The 15120-nt window shown below is 43.0% G+C and overlaps 1 protein-coding gene and 2 non-coding genes across 3 annotated transcripts in view; all 3 read left to right on the top strand.

Annotated features, from left to right (window-relative positions):
- LOC141381647 (uncharacterized) overlaps positions 1–15120 on the top strand; it is a 751802-nt gene that overhangs the window by 105294 nt on the left and 631388 nt on the right. The window lies entirely within an intron of this gene.
- On the top strand, positions 916–997 carry trnas-uga (transfer RNA serine (anticodon UGA)). Its single transcript has one exon. It is a non-coding gene; the product is annotated as a tRNA-Ser (tRNA).
- On the top strand, positions 1837–1918 carry trnas-uga (transfer RNA serine (anticodon UGA)). Its single transcript has one exon. It is a non-coding gene; the product is annotated as a tRNA-Ser (tRNA).

Raw genomic sequence — 15120 nt, 5'->3', positions numbered from 1 at the left:
AGAGCATCAGATTTTTAATCTGAGGGTCCAGGGTTCAAGTCCCTGTTCGGGCGTATAAGACTTTTTGTGGAGCCACAGCTTTTGCCGTTGAGTTATCGCTTGCTGAAAGTTATATCTGGATGCACAACACATGTACTGGGAATGAGGACATGGCTGTATATGCAGTCTTGTAGTCGTGGCCGAGTGGTTAAGGCGATGAACTTGAAATCCATTCCGGGTCACGGCAGGTTTTTTAAGGTGACATTGGCGTTGCACTCTGAGTCGCCATCCTTAATCTCCAGCCTCCTTTTAGTGCATGCTGTGCTACTGGAACGTCCTGAATGTTTCCTAAAGTGTGAAAGACTAGGGATTCGATATGAGCAACTGGACCTTTAAATCCCAGCATGCTGTGTAGATAAGCCTTGATCAAGTCACGCTTCTAAGGCATGGAAGGAATCTTTTCAATTGTTAAGTCTCCATTCATTGCCACAACAACAGAGAGAACTTCTGTAGTTGCTATTGATCCATTTAATGTCTCCTACATGACATGGAGTCCTATCTATTGTGTTGTACTGATGTCTACACCTACAACAACCATAAACCCAACCTCACAGTAATCTGTTGTGTTTTAGCAACATCTACACCAACCATAAGCCTAAACCCCACCTCACGGTAAACTTTTGTGTACCGTAAAGCTCTGCGCCAACCACACAACCATTAACATTACCTACTTGTAAAGCCTTTCATTGGAGCCTGGATAACTCAGTCGGTAGAGCATCAGACTTTTAATCTGAGGGTCCAGGGTTCAAGTCCCTGATTGGGCGTATAGGATTTTTCATGGAGCCACAGCTTTTGCCGTTGAGCTATCGCTTGCTGAAAGTTTCATCTGGATGCACAACATGTTTACCATGAGGACATGGCTGTACAGGCAGTCTTGTAGTCGTGGCCGAGTGGTTAAGGCGATGGACTTGAAATCCATTGGGGTCTCCCTGTGCAGGTTAGAATCTTGCAGACTACGTCCAGGCAGTGTGCAGGACTTACTTTGCGACCTTCCATGATTGTTTTCAATTCCATTGTTTCTTGAGAAAAGGGATGTGCTAGAAGGGAAAAGCAAAACGGCAGCAGATGCCAGCTAGCTGCCCTGGGGGCCTTCCATTTTTAAAGACACATGACAGAGAATGAATGTCCAGCGGCTTTCCTGTAGCTCGCCGTGATCGTATAGTGATTAGTACTCTGCGTTGTGGCCGCAGCAACCCGAATCCGAGTCACAGCAGGTTTTTCAAGGTGACATTGGCGTTGCACTCTGTGTCGCCATCCTTAATCTCCAGCCTCTTTTTAGTGCAGGCTGTGCTACTGGAACGTCCTGAATGTTTCCTAAAGTGTGGAAGACTAGGGATTCGATATGAGCAACGGGACCTTTGATGCTAGCATGCTGTGTAGATAAGCATTGATCAAGTCACGCTTCTAAGGCATGGAAGAAATCTTTTCAATTGTTAAGTCTCCATTCATTGCCACAACAGAGAGACCTTCTGCAGTTGCTATTGATCCATTTAATGTCTCCTACATGACATGGAGTCCTATCTATTGTGTTGTAAACTTTTTTGTACCGTAAAGGTCTGCGCCGACCACAACCATAAACATTACCTACTTGTAAAGTTTTGCCATGGAGCCTGGATAGCTCAGTTGGTAGAGCATCAGACTTTTAATCTGAGGGTACAGGGTTCAAGTCCATGTTTGGGCGTATAAGACTTTTTGTGGAGCCACAGCTTTTGCCGTTGAGCTATCGCTTGCTGAAAGCTTCATCTGGATGCACAACACGTGTACTGGGCATGAGGACATGGCTGTACAGGCAGTCATGTAGTCGTGGCCGAGTGGTTAAGGTGATGGACTCGAAATGCATTGGGGTCTCCCTGTGCAGGTTTGAATCCTGCCGATTATGTCCAGGCAGTGTGCAGGACTTAGTTTGTGACTATCCATGACTGTTTGCAATTCCATTGTTTCTTGGGAAAAGGGATGTGCTGGTAGGGAAAAGCAATATATATAAAACGGCTGCACAGGCTAGCTAACTGCCTTGGGGCCCTACATTTTCAAAGCCATATGACAGAGAATGAATGTCTAATGGCTGTCCCATAGCTCGCCGTGATCGTATAGTGGTTAGTACTCTGCGTTGTAGCCGCAGCAAGTCTGGTTGGAATCCGTGTCATGGCAGGTTTTTCAAGGTGGCATTGGCGTTGCACTCTGTGTTGTCATTCATAATCTCCAGCCTCCTTTTAGTGCAGGCTGTGCTAATGGCTAAGGCCATGAGGACATGGCAGTACAGTCAGTCTTGTAGTAGTGGTTAAGGTGAATTCGGGTCACGGCAGTATTCCTTACGGTGACAATGACATCACGCCCTCCTCTTGCCAACTGTTTTGTACAGCCCACTTTTTAGTGCACGCTGCAACTCTGACACGTTACAAGTAATTAAATCTAAGCAAATGCCCCAATGATCCCAGTTAACTCAGTCGGTAGAGCATCAGACTTATCATCTGACGTTCCAGGGTTCAAGTCAAGAATGCTGCATACTGATATGTTGTTGACCTGCTGCCAGCTCAGGTTAAAGAGGCCCATCTCATTTCAATCATTGAACAGTTGTCTCACTTTCAGCTACAGCTTGCTGATTTTGACCAGTGGACAGAACTCACATTTCAACATCAGAAATGACTTCTGAACAGTAAGTAGATTTAGTCAGTACCCGTTATGCAGCAGGCTTCTTAAACTCAGTTAAGCTTGTATCATTTTATCAGTGGAGTTAGTTAAGTTTGTGGAAGTCAAATCTTTAAAAATCTAAAGAGTCTTCTAGAACTTAGTACTTCTAGATAAAAAAAAAATTAGATTGAGAAGTTTAGAAAACCTCTGAAGAGCACAGATGTTTACGAGAGGAGAGCAGTTTGTACATTAATTGTGTTATTTTAAATTTGACGTGTAAATCCTATCTGCTGGTATAATCTTGGTTTAAAAAATAATTGAGACAATTTTAATCTTCTCATAATAAATGTATTATTATTAAATACTTTTACAATAATATGTTTAGTAACAGTATTATATTAATATGAAATTAAGCTTTTTTCTTAAAACTCCAATCAAAATGTCCGGCACACTTTGCTTTGTGTGTTTGTGTGCTCATTCCTTTGTTTCTTTACCTGGAGATGGGGTGGGGTGTGGTGGACCCCAAACCTTCACAAAGCTGCTCTCGGTGTCTTCATTCTATAACATGTTGATTTTATTATCCACACAGATCCTTCCACAGCAGGATGTTGTCCCTCTGCCCTGTGTGCAAAAAGGCTCCTCATTCTCTTCCTGGGCATCTCAGGAAGGTGCCCAGCCAGCAACGATATGTCGGGCCCAGATGGACTAACTACGGGTTCCATGGGAACTGTGTGGGCATGGGCTTTGGCTGGGTGAAATCAGAAGGTCCCATGTAGGTTTTCTAGAATGAGTCCCACATAGGAAGCCCATATGAGCTAATTACATGGGCGCCATAAGGGACAGGCATGGGCCAATTGGGCATGGGTTTGATCTGGGAACACATATATGGGTCCTACATGGAATATTTATGGGCCAAGTGGGCAAGGGTTTGATCTGGGAACACAAATATGGGTCCTACATGGCATAATTATGGGCCAACAGAACATGGGTTTGAACTGGGGACCCACATATGGGTCCTGCATGACATATTTATGGGCCAAGTGGGCATGGGTCTGAACTGGGAATGCATATATACGTCCTGCATGGCATATTTAAGGGCCAAGTGGGCATGGGTTTGAACTGGGAATGCATATATACGTCCTGCATGGCATATTTATGGGCCAAGTGGGCATGGGTTTGAACTGGGAATGGATATATGGGTCCTGCATGGCATGTTTATGAGCCAAGTGGGCATAGGTTTGATCTGAGAACACATTTATGGGTGCTGCATGGCCTAATTATGGGCCAACTGAGCATGGGTTTGAACTGGGAATGCATATATGGGCCCTGCATGGCAAGTTTATAGGCCAAGTGGGCATGGGTTTGAACTGGGATCACAAATATGGGTCCTACATGGCAAATTTATGGGCCAACTGGGCATGGGTTTGAACTGGGAACGCACATATGGGTCCTGCATGACATATGTATGGGCCAACTGGGCATGGGTTTGAACTGGGAATGCATATATGGGTCCTGCATGGCATATTTATGGGCCAAGTGGGCATGGGTTTGAACTGAGAACACAAATATGGGTCGTACATGGCATATTTATGAGCAAAGTGGCATTGGGTTTGAACTGGAAATGCACTGGGGGAAGGGCTGCTCTTGGGTCCGTAAGGCCCTTGGCTCCACACCCTGCCTGTCCCAGGCGGCTGGCTGCATGGTGTTGTCATCGGTTGCCATTTTCGGCCCGATGGGGCCTGCCCTATGCAGCTGAGAGGGGCTCTGGCGGGGGCTTTGTTTTCCACCACCTGGGTGGAAGCATGTCCATCTCTGTGGTGTGGTGGTAGGGAACATGTGCCGTGGGGTTGCTGCTCCTGGCCAGGGTACAGGGTTTCCTGGCCTTCCTGGGATACGTACAGAAGTATAGAGTTATGACAGTCCCATGTTTCATTTTAATTTTTTATAGCTGTTATGCATTGATTAATCATCATTCATTATTAGTGTTCTATTAAGTTCAGGTTAGTTATAATGTGTTGATGGCCATCATTTCAATCTGTATGTCCTGGCGAGTGACGCTATGGGACGATTAGTGGGCAATACGTGAGCCGCAGGAGGTTTCACGCATTCATGAAGAAGTCACACTGCCAGCACTGAAACATTGTTCACAGTATCTTCTCAATGTCTGTGTTTGTTCATATACAGATTGTGCAGCGTGACAACAATAAAAACAATATTATGGTGCCACCAGAAATCTCCGCCTGTTCTGTGTGCAACATACTGTTACACTTGCACTATCACACTTAACTGAACATGCTTCACCCCTCATATTCTGCATGCTGACACTATCACTGCGTCCCCTGGTAAACATGTAAAGTCAAGGCACGTTTATTTGTATAGCACAATTCATGATACAAAACAATTCAAAGTGCTTTACATAAAACATTACAAGCATTAAAATGCAGAAAAAACATTAAAAAGTAAAGTAATAGAGAGCATAATTTCTGTGAGTGTGAACCATGTACATTGATGGCTACTGTTATTTAGCTTTTCTTTTGCGTGTGTGTGCGTGTGTGCTATTGTCATGATCACCAGCAATCTAGTAGCTGAAGATCACATAGGACTACAAATCTGCTGGTAAATGGACTACAAGAACCAGTCATGCTTTACACACACATCCGGTTCCAGATCCTGAGTGATTGCATACACACAGCTGATGCTGCTTAAGTACTGATTACACACACATATATACAGCTTACTTTGAGACACTCATTTCTGAGTCTTGTTATCTGTTTAATGACATTACAACATGGTTTCCTTTGTCTTGTTTTTCTGTGATTTTGATCCTCGCCTTGTTTATTTGTTAAATCTTGTTTTCTGCAAGCCTTGTGACCATCTGCCTGTCTTTTGACTACAACTCTGGATTGCCCTTATACATCTGTTAGCTATTGTATTGACCACTGCTTGCCTGACCATTTTAATAAACCTGCATGTGGATCCGCATCTCTGTTGTCAGTGTCACATTCCTGGTTTCAGATATAAATCTGTGGACTCGTGCATGAGTGTACAAACTTTTTGTGCCATGTTTGTTGTTCACTGTATCATGAGTGTGTTGTGTTGTATTTTTTGCAGTTTTTTTTTTCAGAGATTTTTTTAAATATATTTTTGGTTTACCTGTAAGTTGTGACATTGCTTTACAAAAATAAGTTTTGTTGTTCAATTTAATATATTTCTTGGAGTCCAACACATCAAGTGTCTTGTGTTTATCTTCCTTTTAATTTTTTTCTTAGATTGTTTCCTTAAACCATTTGGCATGGTTGGTCTTAAATAGGCCTTTCATGAATTGCCCAGTTAGGATAAACATAAGTTGCTTACAGAGCCCACTTCAAGCCCATTTGGGCATCCACGGTTGAATGCTGGTGCAAGCCCACTTTAAACCCCTTTAGGCAGGTGGGGCCCAAATGGGTCTGACATAAATTACACAAATAAGACCCTTACAGATCCCACCTAAAACCCATCTGGGCATCATGGCTGGCCCCCATGTGAATCCCAAGTGCAAGCCCATTTAAAACCCTTTAAGCAGGTGGGGTCCAACTGGGTCTTTCATGAATTGCCCGGTTAAGACACTCATAAGATTCTCATAGATCCCACTTAAAACCCATCTAGGCATCCACGGCTGGCCACCATGTAGATCCCAGGTGGAAACCCACTTAAAACCCCTTTGGGCAGGTGGGGCCCAAATGGGTTTGCATGAATAGCCCAGTTAGGACCCATGCAGTACCATTACAGGTCCCACTTTTAGTACGTCTGGGCTTTCCCCGGCTGGCCCCAATGTGGTTTACGGGTGCAAGCCCATAATGGGGCCCACATTTGGGCCCCACATGTCATTGCTGGCTGGGACAGAGACAGAGATCAAGGCTGTCGTCATAGAGGCCAAGAAGGACTTGTCCGAATTTTGTCACAGAGGACGTTTCTGGGAGTTTGGAAAAATTTGTGACATATTGGACTCTACTAATCCTCTTGCCAAGTTTGTAACTCTGTTATGCTTCTCTGATTTGATGAATCTGGCTTCAAATTAAACATCTGCACATATTTAGACATAAATATAAATTATTGCTTGTTTATTTGACCTTATTTATGATCCTTGTTTAAGGATGATTGCGGAGATGCAGTCAAGGGGGTTGATGATTAATAACTTACCTTCAGTCCTCCCAGAACCAGCTCGGTTGACTACATCTTCTGTGCCTCAAAGCTCTGGAGAAGGTGCAGAAAGTCCATTGGAGCCTCCAAATGAGCCCTTATCTGACAAGAGCTCTGGAGAAAACTACCAGAGGTACAGTTTCAAATCGGCATTCCCAGAAATTAAATGTACACTGTGGAAATGATTTCTCTTTAATATACAAAGTCATTTTGCTCACCTGCTTTTCTATTTCAGCACTGGTTTCAGCACTACAGCACTTCTTCCGTGAGGGTGGAAGGTTTCAAAAAAGCCTTATACAATAAGCACTCCATTGACCACCCCCTTCTAACAGGATTTAATAAGTACCTTTACATTGATCTAGGATATAAAAACAGCAAACAAGTAGTAAGTTCATTAACCACTTAAACTCTGCGTGCCCGGTACCAGGGACAAAATGACGTCATCAGGAGAATAACTATAGATTTAAGAGGTCTGCCTGCCTCAATAACACCATATGACCTACTGGGTGAAAGCTTGGAATGTCTATTTTCAACTGATACACATCACTTTGCATATTTGTTGTACTGTAAAGAAGTTATTTACACTTAATTTACACTATCTCAAGCCCCCCCCCTATTTTGTACATTGTTCAGTATGCATATTTTTCACATCGCTAATATTAGACACAGATTGGCAAGTAATACATCAAATTAAAGCTCTTATTCCCAGTAATAATGATCCATTGCTATTTTTATTAATTTACAATCACATATCCAACACTCTTTGAATGAATCAAAGTATAAACTTGTTTTTTGTAAACATACAAGAGAAATTATTGCTTATTTGCTCCGTGAGCTGCCGGATATAGCACAGATAGGTAAACAAGTTACATCATCTTTTACCTTAGGTTATCCTCTGCAAAATGAGTCCATTTTCAGCATTTCTGAGGAAGTGTGCATCAGTAAACCCCTGCTGTGTCTTGTAAGTGCCAAACGCAACAAATTAGGGTCATGATATTCCAAAATTTGGGAAAATGATAGCTTTAACCTATCCAGATGTACTATATATCATTGCAAAGATGAGATTCTCGGCTTTACGCTGATGTAGCCTTGATCAGCCATTCAGTGACTGAGATATTGCATGACGAATGGGAAGAGAGGTGTCCAAAACAAGAGTGCGTAAAAGCCACAGGTCAGACGCACAATACCTTAGCATGCAGACTCGTTCCAAATGGCTTCTAAAAAAGGAAAGGAACCTCAAAAAAAGTTTTTTGTTGGGGCAGAGGAAGTTTTGGAGGAATTAGATCGAGATGATTCAGACTCTGAAAGTGACTCAAGTTTTGATACAATAAGGGAAGCTGCTTTTGTTGATGGAGAGGATTATGATCTGGACAAGTAAGTACATGTTTACCCAATCCAAATGTTTTTATATACATATTAATATATTATATACAATATATTTATTTGTATCATAATGTATTGTTCATGATCACGTTTGCTAGATGCCTTTTTTCCTTTATCGCACACTGCGCCTCGTGCGCTGGCTTTTGTTGTTGTTTGTGTTCGTCACAACTGAAATAGCGTGAAACGAGTATCCAGATGTTTACTAGCTTATATTATATAAGCTAACACATGCATATAAACTATGTTTGTTTGCGTTGCAGTCGTAGTTTATCATATAGAGCATATATAGAGAGAGACTGACTTACTGTTAATTAGGCTAGCACAAAGGAAAAGAAAATGTGGCTGGGTCATGTCCTCGCCCTTGAGTTGATGTGGGTTGATGGCTGGCGAGTCATCTGGGCTTCTTTGGAGTGCCTTTGGCTTGGACGTGTCTTGAAGGCATCAGGTGACCACCTTCCTTGAGTCTGGATTTGTTGCTGTAAAAGCCCTTTGTGCATCTCAGATGGCTGCTCATATTTTGAAACATAGTATACAGGAATAAGAAAAAAATAATTCAACACCTTTAATACTTTTTAAGACTCTTTCCACACATTTAAAGACCTTATAACCGCTTTTCAACCAGAAATGCTGGCGAGATTTATCTTATAGAATATTTACTAAATATTAAATGTAAGAAATTAATCCAAACTAAAACATTCGTATATGGAAAACATGTATATTAAAATCTAGCCGATTCGACAGGTTGTCACGTATAGAGCTGCAGAATAATGGTGTTGCAGTAAAAAAGCAGCAAGCTGTCAAATCTTGGTAGAATTCTACTGATTACATAACTACCTAGTATCCTGATATTCACAGCTTGAATACAGTCAAACTTTAGCATACAATGATATCTTGTACAAAAATAAATTTTATTACCTTCCAAAGGAATCTAAGATTTTCTAATACTTTAAAGGCCCCCAAACTTCTCTATATTGACTTATCAACTCCCAACACCCTCTAAGACCCCACAGATGCCCTGTGTATGATTGACTGGGAGAAGCCTGTGAGGCATAGTACTGCTATAAAGCATCTCTAAATAAGAATCGTGTTACTGGGTGGTTTGTGTCATCTATAAATGGAGAAGGGGGGGTACAGAGGGAGAATAAGGCTCGGCAGAGCGACTCTGCTGTTGCAGAGGTGCAATGGTAGTCAGCATTGGAGCATTATGAGTGCTAAATATAGTCAATAGTAATATGAAGAGTAAATAAAAGAGGAGCTCAGCTATAGCGCCGCTGCAGTGGTGCTATGGGTGAATGTAACTTGGCAGGGCGTCTCCTCAACTGTTGCAGAGGTGCATTGGTAGTCAGTATAGTATAGTCATGCATGTTCCCGTAAGAATGTAAAGCCCTGTCGTTAGTGATATGTAGAGGTGAGAGTGAATGTAAGGTTGGCTTGAGCATCGCTGCAGTTGCGCTATATGGGATTGTAGCTCAGCTGAGCGTCTCTGCTGCTGCACAGGTGCAGTGGGTCAGTGTGGAGGCAATGTGTGCTCCTGCATAAGCATATGCTGCTGTATTTATGCAGGGGAGTGTGATGATACCGGTATGGGAAGCTTATATATGAGCTTGATTAGAGCGTTGCTGCTACGGCAATTGAAATTTGAGTGACCCCTAAATGGGTCAGAGCTGGTAAATAAGAGTGAATGGAAGTAAGGAACAATTGGAGTTTGGAGGGAAAATTAAAGGAAGAAAAGAGGGAAAGAGGCCTAGAAATGCATGCAGGTGGAGGTCTGCTGGAGAGGATCAGCTGGGCTTCCCTGATAAGGTTTTACTCTCTTGAGGTATAAGAAGCTAAGAGGGTTTGAAATGTGTGTGTGTGTGTGTGTGTGTGTTTGGTGGTGGTGGGGGGGGGGGTTTCATCCTGCAAAGTTAAATCAGCTATGCTGTGGTATAATGTTGGATGAAATTTTGATGTTAGCTCAGAACATCTCAAAACCAAAGTCTAAAGTGAATATGGCATCAAGGGTGTGGACTATAGAGTGAATTTGCATACGTGAATCAGAAACATTTCCATTCAATTAATGTGCAAATAAAAATTGATGCACACACTTATTAATGATTCCTACTTGTCTTCTTCGTGATAAATAGTAGGCAAAATCTGATATGCAGTGGGGGTAAAAAAGGAAAATGAGTTCATCAGACGCTGGATTCAAACCGAGTTCATGCTCTTGCGTTTTACGAGCTGCGCCACAGTGACTGTTAGGAGTACTGCAACATTTTACACATATAAATCACACTTTTTCCTGTTTACTACACTCAGTGCGATGTTCAGACTCAACTGTGTTAACCGCATCAGCTAAACTCTTCCACACAATTTTTTTTCTTTTGTTATTAATTCCGGTGGACAAACTTGCAAATAACACCGTTTTTCTCCAGTCTACCTCCGAAAGGAGCACCTCTAATTCACATTCTGTTCAAAGTTTCTCTTTTTGCTTGCTTTTACCTTTGGTTATGCCAAAGTAGAGGCATTAGCCTATTCATACGGGGGAGGAGGCAGGGAGGGGTTTGTGCTCGTGCATGTTGCGCTTAGTTTTACGTTCATTCGAATGTACAAAAGAATATGTGTGGGATTCAGTGTACGCAGTGTTTCATACATCTGAATTTATTACTTATGAAAAATTTACACATTTACAGCTTTGTGCTTAAGCAACGTTTTAGTATGATGTCCACGCAAGTCTTTGTACATGAGGCCCCTGATGTGCCGGCGTCTTGCTGGGATTCAGGCTCGATTGCAGGCGAGGCATCGGGTGAAGTTTTGAGGACAGCGGGGTTCTGGCTGGAGGAGTTGTTTGTTTTTCATGTCGGAAGGTTAAATGATGCTAAAGTGTAGGTTAAATGCTGGAGCGTTTGTAGTGGGAAGCATTCTTTCAAAACTAAGATAGAGCAATAAGGAGAAAGTGATCCATTTATATTAAGGTAGGATCACTGATTGGATTACTACTGATTACTAGGGATGGGAAGATTAATCGATATGTATCGATACGCGGTCATGCGCGTGCACGATGCGAGTGCATGGGTTGAGCAGCAGAGGATGAATGAAATTTTGGAAGCAAATCGAGATGCATCGGTTTTTGCGAGATGCATCGGTTTTTCCAAGATACAGCTTATATTTTTAATATAGAATGTATTTTTTATTTATTAACAAGTGTTGTCGGACTTCCGGTGACATCATGTGGCTAGTAGTAGCTTGAAGAAATTGCTCCGTTCAAATACGAATATAATTCCTAACTAAATTACATAAAACTCTGCGAATCTTTATTTAAACAAAATGGCATCATTTTGTCCATTTTGTGATGGGTGAAATCAGTTTGGACAAATCCTCTGCGGCGGCCACATTACTACCTGTCACCATAACATGGGGTTTCAGAAGTCAGAACACCCACGCCCTTGTCTATTCCGGGGCGGAGGGAAATTTCATAGACTCCAGTTTTGCTTTTAGTTTTAAACTTCCGGTTATAGCTCTGGCACAACCCATTGCAGTACGCGCACTCAGCGGACTTTCCCTTCCCACAATCACTCACTCCACTAAACCCATAAAACTGATTACGTCTGGAAATTATGTTGAAAACATTTCATTTTTTTTGACAGACTGTTCCAACACACCGGTGGTTTTAGGTCATCCTTGGTTGATTCTCCATAAGCCTCATATTAACTGGGGTCTTAGTACTATAATTTCGTGGAGTGAGAACTGTCATCAGTCTTGTCTTTCGTCTGCTCGTTCTGCTGTTTCTTGTTCTGTGTTTCAGGAGGAGCGCATGGACCCGTCAAACGTGCCCAGTGAGTACCTCGACCTGAAGAGAGTGTTCAGTAAGTCTCGAGCTGCTTCTCTGCCTCCTCACCATCCCTATGACTGTGCAATAGATTTATTGCCAGGTACGTCTCCGCCCAAAGGCAAGTTATACCGGCGTTTTATTCGCAATTTCAGCCAGCTGGAGGAGTGGCGTCATTGGTTGGAGGGTTCGGGGGTTCCCTTTATCGTTTGGACCGATCATAAGAACCTCGAATACATCAGGTCCGCCAAACGACTCAGCTCCAGGCAGGCTCGGTGGGCATTATTTTTCGGACGTTTCGACTTTACCATCTCTTATCGGCCGGGTTCCAAAAACATCAAGCCCGACGCTTTATCCCGTCTTTTTGATTCTTCCGAGCGCAATACGTCTCTTGAGCCCATCGTTCCCCAGAGGATTTGTATTTCTGCAGTGACATGGGAGATCGAGAGCAGGGTTCGCACAGCCCTGGACGGGGTAACGCCCCCGGTCGGATGCCCACCTAGTCGATTGTTTGTGCCGGAGGGGATTCGGTCTGACGTCATTCGATGGGGACATTCCTCCAAAGTGGCTTGTCATCCAGGGGTGAGTCGTACATTATTCTTAGTTAAACAGCGATTCTGGTGGCCAGCTATGGCACGGGACATACGCGAGTTTGTTTTGGCCTGTTCTGTTTGTGCTGTTTCTAAGACTTCTAATCGCCCCCCTGCTGGACTCCTTCAGCCGCTGTCAGTGCCTTCGAGACCCTGGTCGCACATTTCGCTAGATTTCGTTACCGGTCTCCCGCCATCTGGTGGCAATACGGCTGTTTTGACCGTTGTGGACCGGTTCTTGAAGGCTACTCATTTTATTCCTCTGCCCAAATTACCCTCAGCCAAAGAGACAGCGGATGCTGTCATTAATTACGTCTTTCGCATTCATGGCCTCCCGACGGATGTGGTTTCTGACAGGGGGCCTCAATTTGTCTCTAAATTTTGGAGAGAATTCTGTCATTTATTGGGCGCGACTGTAAGTCTTTCTTCTGGTTTTCATCCTCAGAGTAACGGACAAACCGAAAGAGCCAATCAAGATCTCGAGCGCATGTTACGTTGTTTGGTTTCCCAGAATCCCTCCTCTCGGAGTCAGCAGCTCCCATGGGTGGAGTACGCACACAATTCATTACCAGTATCGGCTACGGCCCTTTCTCCGTTTCAGTGTAGCTTAGGTTACCAGCCACCAGCTTTTCCCAGTCTGGAATCCGAAGTCGCGGTTCCCTCCGCCCACGCCTTTATCCAGAGGTGTCGACGCACTTGGAACAGGGCCAGACAGACCCTCCTCCAAGTGGGTGCGCGCACCAAGTCTAAAGCCGATCGCCACCGGTCGAAGCCTCCCGTTTACGTCGTCGGTCAAAAAGTGTGGCTTTCAACTAAGAATATTCCCTTGCGTTCCGTATGTTATAAACTTGCACCTAAATTTATTGGCCCATTCACTGTCATCAAGATCATTAGTCCGGTGGCAGTCCGCCTTAAACTTCCTCCAGCGTACAGGAGAATACATCCCGTGTTTTACGTTTCTAAATTAAAGCCCGTTTTTCATACGGCGATTAACCCGCCCACTCCGGTTCCCCCCCCCCGCCGCGTCTCGTAGATGGGGAGACCGTTTATTCGGTTAAGCGCATTCTGGACTCGAGACGGAGGGGGCGAGGATTTCAGTACTTGGTGGACTGGGAAGGTTACGGTGCGGAGGAGAGAACTTGGGTGCCTGCAAAGGACATATTGGATCACTCTCTTATCGATGATTACAATCGCCAGGTAAGTGCTTCTGGGAGCACCAGGAGGTGCTCTTGAGAGAGGGGTAATGTCACGATTGCAGGTTTGTGCAATTTTCCGGAGTGTCTGTTTGATCACGTTGGTTTGTTTTTGTTCTCCTCGTGTATTTGTTTTGATCACGTGTAATGATGGCACTCAGCTGGCTTGATGAGCTCGCCAGCTGAGGCTCATATTCGGGTCTATATATGGGCCACGTTTTCTGTGTGTCTTTGTCAGTTCGTTATGTGTGCTTATGGTGTGCTGTTCTGTCTGTGTGCTTAGGATCTGAGGACTAATTTCTGGACCCTGTTTCCCGTCTGATTCCTGCCCGATCTCTCCTAGCTCTAGCACCATTCATTACTTGATTTTTGTTTGACTTTGTCAATAAATATTATTTTGTTTAACTCGCACTTGGATCCCTCTGAAAATTCATTTATTCGTGACAAAATTATAAAAGGGCCTTGTAGATGGAGATTTCATCCAAGATGGCTTCATGATCCAAAATTTATGGAGTTCATTGGTACTCAAATTGATTTATTTTTTAAAACTAATCTGAAAGAAACATCTGCATCTATAAGATGGGAAGCCTTTAAGGCTTATATAAGGGGCCAAATGATAAGCCACACATGCTCTGTCAATAGAAAAAGGAAAATGGAATTACAAAATTTAGAAGAAAGAATTCGGAAATTAGAAGAAGATATATATTCAGATTTGTCAAATTCCAACATACTTAAACAGGAACTGCTTATTCTAAGAGCAAAATATAATGAAATGTCTGCAACAAAAGCTGAAGCCAGTTTAATCCGTCATAAACAAACATTTTATGAGTATGGAGAAAAGGCAAGTAGACTTTTGTCTTGGCAGATAAAACAATTACAATCAAGTAAAGCTATACATAATATTTATACAACAGCTGGTAATCTGACTTCAGACCCAGAGGAGATTAATGAAACTTTTTCCAAATTCTTCCAAATGCAATATACAATACAGAATCATCAGAATGCAGCATGGACCAAACTTTATTTTTAGATGATCTTTTGATTCCTTCTATAAGCATTGAAGCCAAAAAAGAACTGGAGGAACCTCTAACTAGTAAAGAAATTTTAAATGCTATTGTGAATATGAAAAGTGGTAAAACAGCTGGACTAGACGGGATACCAATTGATATATATAAAGCCTTTAAAGATAAATTAGCAGTTCCTTTGTTGGAAATGTATGAAGAGTCGATGTTGGAGGGCTGTCTTCCTCCTTCTCTAAGAGCTGCATTAATAACACTCATTCCTAAACCCCATAAACCCT

This window comes from Danio rerio, chromosome 4 (genome assembly GCF_052040795.2).
Source record: "Danio rerio strain M-AB ecotype USA chromosome 4, GRCz13ab, whole genome shotgun sequence".
Taxonomy (NCBI): domain Eukaryota; kingdom Metazoa; phylum Chordata; class Actinopteri; order Cypriniformes; family Danionidae; genus Danio; species Danio rerio.
Note: the sequence above shows the minus strand (reverse complement) of the source record. Positions and strands in the feature narration are given on the sequence as shown.